The sequence below is a fragment of the Mastacembelus armatus genome, chromosome 6 (genome assembly GCF_900324485.2).
Source record: "Mastacembelus armatus chromosome 6, fMasArm1.2, whole genome shotgun sequence".
In the NCBI taxonomy this organism is placed as follows: Eukaryota; Metazoa; Chordata; class Actinopteri; order Synbranchiformes; family Mastacembelidae; genus Mastacembelus; species Mastacembelus armatus.
The window spans coordinates 21,506,274-21,512,880 of record NC_046638.1 but is presented as its reverse complement, the minus strand read 5'-3'; the positions used below and the strand labels follow the sequence as shown (position 1 = coordinate 21,512,880).

The window sequence follows — 6,607 nt, the reverse complement described above, 5'->3', positions numbered from 1 at the left end:
ATACGTGGCATTTTATGTGAGGAATACAACACTTGCCAGGAGTAATTCATAGTTTTATGAAACAGAGACCCTTAATGACGCTTAAAGTGGAAAACAAACCAAAGAGTGAGCGTGTTCATTGTGCTACATGTCAGAACGCAGGGTGTGGACATGGAGCTCCACCCTATCGATACTTGATCTGTTGTGTGTATTTATAGTCACATTAATTTTTAATTTATTTTTGTGGGAGGGTCTGTTGCCCCGCAGCCATCATAATAACATTGGATCCAGGGTGGTATCTTTTTCTGCTATGCCAAATAATAAGCCTGACCACGTAGCATGTCTCAGCACAATTAAACAAGACACGGTACAAGGGAAAAATATGTCAATACTAAGATCATGGTAACTGTGTTAATCATAACACAGAAAATGTGCAGTATGAGTCATTAGAACTCAAACTCTGCTATTATTTGTCAAACCTAAGCCGTTCTTGTAACTGAGATGGCACATTGCGTTAGAAAATGCTGATAAATAGATGTTGAAAAAATTCAAATAAAATCAAGTGTGGGGTTGGTTTTACAATGTGTATAATTTGGAGCAAAGTGTGAATCACATTCAGAATACCACACTATTTCACATGCAAAAATGGGCTTGATGAAAAGGCCTCATGAGTAACTTTTTAGTTGCTTCTGATATGATCAAACTACATATCAGTCCACTTCTATTAACTAACCAGTAGCTCTAACTTAAAACTTAAGACATATCTTTTTTAGCTTCATGGATTTTGTTTTTGCTTTGTGTTATGTAATCTAATTAGTATCAACAGTGTTGACCACCATATTGTGTAAACTGTTTTCAAAGTTTTGTGAAGATAGAGTTCATGGCAGGAAGGTCATATTGGATTGGAGGTCAGCTGTATTGGTCATGTGTCATTTTGTTTCCATATAGTTTTTTGTTGGCTTCCCCAGTCCTGGCTTAACCTTTGTGTTTCCTCGGATTGCAACTGATCAAAAAGAGCATAAACAGCTGCCAACATAAAACAGCTCAAATTCTTCAAATTCTACAAAAGAGAGATCATGAGTGTACAGCAGTCTCTTGTGGTGAAGCAGTGAATTGCATAAATGTTTAGTAAAGTGGGTAAAAGTCTTGACTGCACAGTAAACCACAAAGCACTGCACACGTGCCACTACAGTGTCAGCAGATAGGAAGTTTAAGGTACACAAAACCTCTTGGGTGACTTGGGAGAATTTGTTTTTGGGGTAGTAACGTCTGTGTATATTTTATATAACCTAACCAACTTTTTTCTTCCACCTATTCATTAGATATACCCACTTATCCTTTACTGTGGATTCAAAAGCATCATAAGCTGTAACATACAGCAGCCTTTGATAGACTACAAACATTAATGTTCAGATATAGGTAGATATAGTGTCTGGGTTTGTAAGAGAATTTACATCATAAAATGACTGAGAGATGAAACAAACACTAAACTAAGTTACTGTTATTTTTAAAAAAAATCCTTTAATCTTAAGAGATTTATGGCTCTTGTTCCAAATGTTTCAGAGTAAAAGCCATGAGGTAGAAAGGCCTGGGAGGGAGGACAACTTACCACTTTATGGTACTTGAGGATCAGCCATAAGGCAACATAAATTGATGTTGCTTGATGGTAAGATCAACTTAGTTCAAAACATGTTATTCCAATATACTTAAGATATTTGCTAATCACAGCTGATAAATCCTTCTGATAGCTGAGGATTTTACAGGTTTACCATTACTGAACTCTTACATCATGTATTGCTCATGCTGATGTCTGACAATGTAGGCAGCTGAAAATAGAATATGCATCACTGACTGTCACATCACATCAGATGTAAACGTAAACGCATATTATCATTCATCCATCAGTGAGTTCGTTGCTCTTGTGACAGTAATTAAGTAGGCTTCAGAGTATTTCAGACTATCTAAGAATGACCACAAAAAGGATATTTTGGCTGGCATGAAGGTCTTATTTAAACCTGTAAACTGAATCACAAATGTGAATGTTGAAATATTAAAATTAAAGTTTAACTTCATGTAAACAAAAAAATTTTAAAAAATCAAGGCTGAACATTAATAGATGACCTGTCAAGTGATATTTATTAAAGAGCACAGAAGCAATTCAATTCAATTTCAATTAAATTTATTTGTACAGCACCAAATCACAATACAAATCATTTCAAGGCACTTTACAAAAAAAAAAAAAAAAAAAGCCCAACAAATCCCTAAATCCCTTATGAGCAGCACTTGGTGACAGTGGAGAGGAAAAACTCCCTTTAATGGAAGAAAAAACCTCCAGCAGAACCAGGCTCAGTTTGGGCGGCCATCTGCCTCGACCGGTTGGGCTGAGTGGATAGAGGAGAGGGAACAGAAACATTTAGTGTCCTTTCAATGCATCTATGAAATTTGGTATAAAACTAGTAATTCAGTTCAAAGTCAGTGGGAGCAATTATGAGACAAGTCATGTTGCTGTTTATGCTCTGTTGTTAGACCTTACTCCCTCTAGAGGGAGTCGGAGCCTACAAATCCATGAAAAGGATTTCATAGGAAACATGGGATGAATCTAAAGTAGCATTTGAAGACTTATAAACATGTCTGATGTGGAAGAGATAATGTCTTTTTTTTCTGCAACCCAATCACAGAAATGTGTACAGGTCAGGTTGAAAGAAGAACAAAAAAACTATACCACAGCACAGTGCATGCCATCGTTCCCACATCCATCTGTTATGGAACATATTGATTTGCCATCGCAAGCAGCAAAGTGGAATCAAGATGTCCACAGCAAGAATTTCAGTGGGAGAGGAAGGCACTAGACTGGAACAGGGCACCATTACTAATCACTATGATCTAATTTTATTATTTATATTCCCACAAATGGGTGAGGGTTGGCTGTTTGATCAATTCTCCACGCCCTTCTTTTATCAGCAACAAGCCACTGCCACTACGTTAAATTATTCATTTGGGCATGCTTTGTTGTTAATAGCGGTGATCATTCTTGCTTAAATGGCATAATGTATGCACTGACAGCCAACAGTGATACAAACCTGTCCCAGGGGACACAAATCTATCAGCGGTGAGCGTATCTGCCACATTACAGATTCCAGTGAAGCATAGGCAAGTAAAACACACTAAACATCAAGGTCTAAGGAAAAAGCTCATTCAACAGGGCCGAAGCCATAAACGGTCAGGCTTTCACTCTATAGCTTATTTCCAGTGAGACAAAGCTGATTTCAAATGGCCGTAATGTCGGGCATGCTCTCTGGGGTTTTAAAACTTATATGTTACCCCACTTGTTCTGATTTTAGGGAAAAAAAGAAAGACAAGCAGCATGTTGTTATTTATGCAGCAGAAATGAACAAAGATTAAAAGATTAAGGGATGATTTAGACATGATGTGCCAAGAACACGAAAAGTTTTACAATATCAGACAATTCTTTGACTCAAGTTGCACTATTTGTAAAAGATTTATCAAACTCAAAAAGTCTATACTGCATTCTAATTTGAAGTGAGAGACTGAGAAAGCTTTGAGTAAAGTCTGGCAGCCATTGCCTACAAGTCTCTTCCATGTGCTTCGTTTGTTTACCCTTCCCCCATCAAGGTCCTGTCAAGACTACCAGACCCGTGGGTAGAAAAACGTCAAGATGCAAAGGGGTCAGTCTCTGGTCTATTCCTTCCTCAACCCTACAACACCATTATTACTGCTCCTGAGGAGCCATAGAAACAGGCCACAGCAGGGAGGAAGATATCTTAGGGCTGAAATAACAGACACATTTGCATATATATAAGATGTCTGTTATAGTAAGATGCAATTTCGAGTGTATTACCTTTAACCATTGTATTACACATTATAGGATATGTTTGCATCAACTAAAGTGTAAGAATCGCTAATTACCACTGCCTGAGCTGTCAAACTGTGAACCGCTCTCCACTGGTATATTGCTTTGCTTTTTTTCAGCTAATGTCCAGCAAATACATCTAAGAAGCATTTAAGACTTTGAAGTGCCAAAACCAAATGAAAGCATAAAACACTAGTGTTAGGGCCTCTAGTCAACTAGCATGTGTTTACAGTATGTCCCATATGGTATATGTGGTGATAATAAGCTCTATATAGTGATAAGACCATGCACATGAGTTCAGACTACAAATGTAGCCACTTTTTAGCCGTTTACTTTGTTCTTACTGCAAACTTTATGATCTATAGAGCAAAATGTCTCCAAGTCAATTTAGACTAGTAGTTAACAACATTGTACTGAGCATGGTGCAGAAAAAAGCAATGTCTTATCTCTCTGTTCTGTTAAAATAAATCATGCTGATATGTACATCTGCTAAAAGAATGTGTCCAAATTCTCCCTCTTCCCTGTCTAAGATAAGGACCAATGCTTCCATTAGTGGTTGCGGGTTTGAAATCTTGAGAGGGCGGGGAGGAGCTGAGAAAGAAGCCACAACATTCCCCTCTCATACATACAGAAGATTCACTGCCTTATAGGCTAAGGAGAGCAAGCATTTCACGCTGTTCGTCTATTAAACTTGAAACTGCTAAATGTTTCGCTGAAACATTAGGAGGACGTTCACCCCTCTGTGATCTTTACTGACCGTGTGACCCCCCACGTCCCACCCCACACACACATAAACAAGAGCTGGAGCAAAAACATATCACACAGAGCGTTTCATCTATAAAAAAAACATTGTGGCTTTGAATGTCATGACTTTCCTAATAATGATCAGATGTTCCTAAGCGCTCCCTTTAACCAATTTAAAGGCGAACCTCACCACAAAGCACTGAGCACACTTGAGTCAATAAGCCAGTTAGCAGAAGGGAAAGTAAGAAGAATTAAATTCTTGGTGTATTTAATAGGGGATTTGGTGTGGCAGGTCAGGAGGTGTAATCCAGGAGATTGGACACTGATTCTTTAATCGAGTGGCTTGACAGTACATCTCCTTCCACCCCTCCACCCTGATTTCACTCTTGTAATAGGGTCTCCCTTGTGTAGCACTGAATTTCATTGGCCCACTCCTTTGCTTGTTCAAAACCCCCTCTGTAACTGCTGCTACTGTACATGGAAACCAGTTGGAGATACGGACAATATGCAATATGCAGTGCAACAGTAAACCAAGGTATGCTGAGAGACTAGTGCATAATTCATTAACAACAACCTGCAATAAAGTAGTCATTACTAAAATGCTTGAGCCTGTGTGTCACAAAAGGAGGACTAGTAAAACTGCAGTGAATAGTGGAAAAAAGGCAGGAGTTTAGTTGTTGTGTGCCATACTCAGGTCTCAGCAGTGCAGCATGTCTCTAGTTCTAGCACCAACCTTAGTTTGATCTGCATAGCCTGCGTGTTCTCACTGCCTCTGAGACTTTGGTTTCTACCTACATAAAGCCAGGAGGAAAATTGCTGTGTCTTTTAAAAACTGCATCATCCTGGGAAAAAAAAATACAGTCACGAATTAAACTATTTAACCTTTTATGTTCAACACCAGCAATGCTTGCCTGCTAATAGAAGCCAAAAAAGTAATGTGCTGACTATAAAGTCGATTTTATGCAATTTATGCACTATTCCAAAGCATTACTGCTGAGATAAGCGCTGACAAGATCATGTCTCTGTCGCCAGTTGTTAAAAGAAATGTCTTATCTGTCTCTGGAGTACTCATTGTAATGATACATCTTCAACTGTGAGTTTATAGCTGCCAAATTCGACCATTCTATATAGAGAGAAGTGCATGCTGGGTTTCTTGAACAGATGGCAATATCCTAGTTCCTGAATTCGAGGCAGGTATTGACTGCTCAGTGTGCATATGTCCTCAACACTAAAATACAAAATTAAACCACCATACCTCATTTTTAGTATCTGCTAAAGTAACTTTTTCTTGAAAAAATACATATGAGTATATCCAAAGAAGCAGAACATGAAGAAGACATCATATACACATAGACCAGGAGATAAAGAATTCATCCCACTGCATCACCCCCACCCTGTCCCTGAATCCCTGAGCATGAGTAATTGTCAGGCCCTGTGAAATAATCGTAGCTTTCAGCACTAATGGAACCTCTGCACATTCATTATTCAGTCCAGGAAACAAGAGTGCTGCAAAGTGTCAAGAGACCTATGAGTTATTGCTCAGCGTGAACTAACCTTAGACTAAGGGGGAAGTGACAGAAGCACACTGCACTTTCTCCTCTTCTGTTTTCATCCCTGTGTCTCTGTTGCCTGACTGTGTCCATCTGCACAGGCAGACAGGCACCATGCAGTGAACCCGAGATTGTATCACAGCTGTGGCATGGTCAGACGGCTGGTAGTGGGTGTACTGTGTCGCTGTGGAGAGAATGACAGACGGTCTGGGCTCTCTTGTGTCACTGCAACGCTTGACCACAGACAGCCATGACTGCTTCCCCTATGCTACAGTCCTCCAGGGACTGCTGTGAGATTTACAAGGAAAGCAGAGAGAGGAATGTGGTGAAAGGAAGGGGGATGGGGGCTGAAAATTTGGCTGACCTGTAGATAACACATGGCTAGTAACAGATAGGTCTGATATGTGAATATGCCTACACTTGTGCTCAGGGAAAAGGACACCAAGCGCCGTGTTGCTCCAAA

General features: G+C 39.4%; 1 long non-coding RNA gene across 1 annotated transcript; it reads right to left on the bottom strand.

Annotated features, from left to right (window-relative positions):
- Positions 1-2,311: 2,311 nt before the first annotated feature.
- Positions 2,312-6,393, bottom strand: LOC113132420 (uncharacterized). Its single transcript, XR_003295895.1, has 3 exons — positions 6,149-6,393; positions 5,328-5,436; positions 2,312-2,360 (listed from the first exon to the last, which is right to left on the bottom strand). It is a non-coding gene; the product is annotated as an uncharacterized LOC113132420 (long non-coding RNA).
- Between the last annotated feature and the right edge of the window lie 214 nt (positions 6,394-6,607).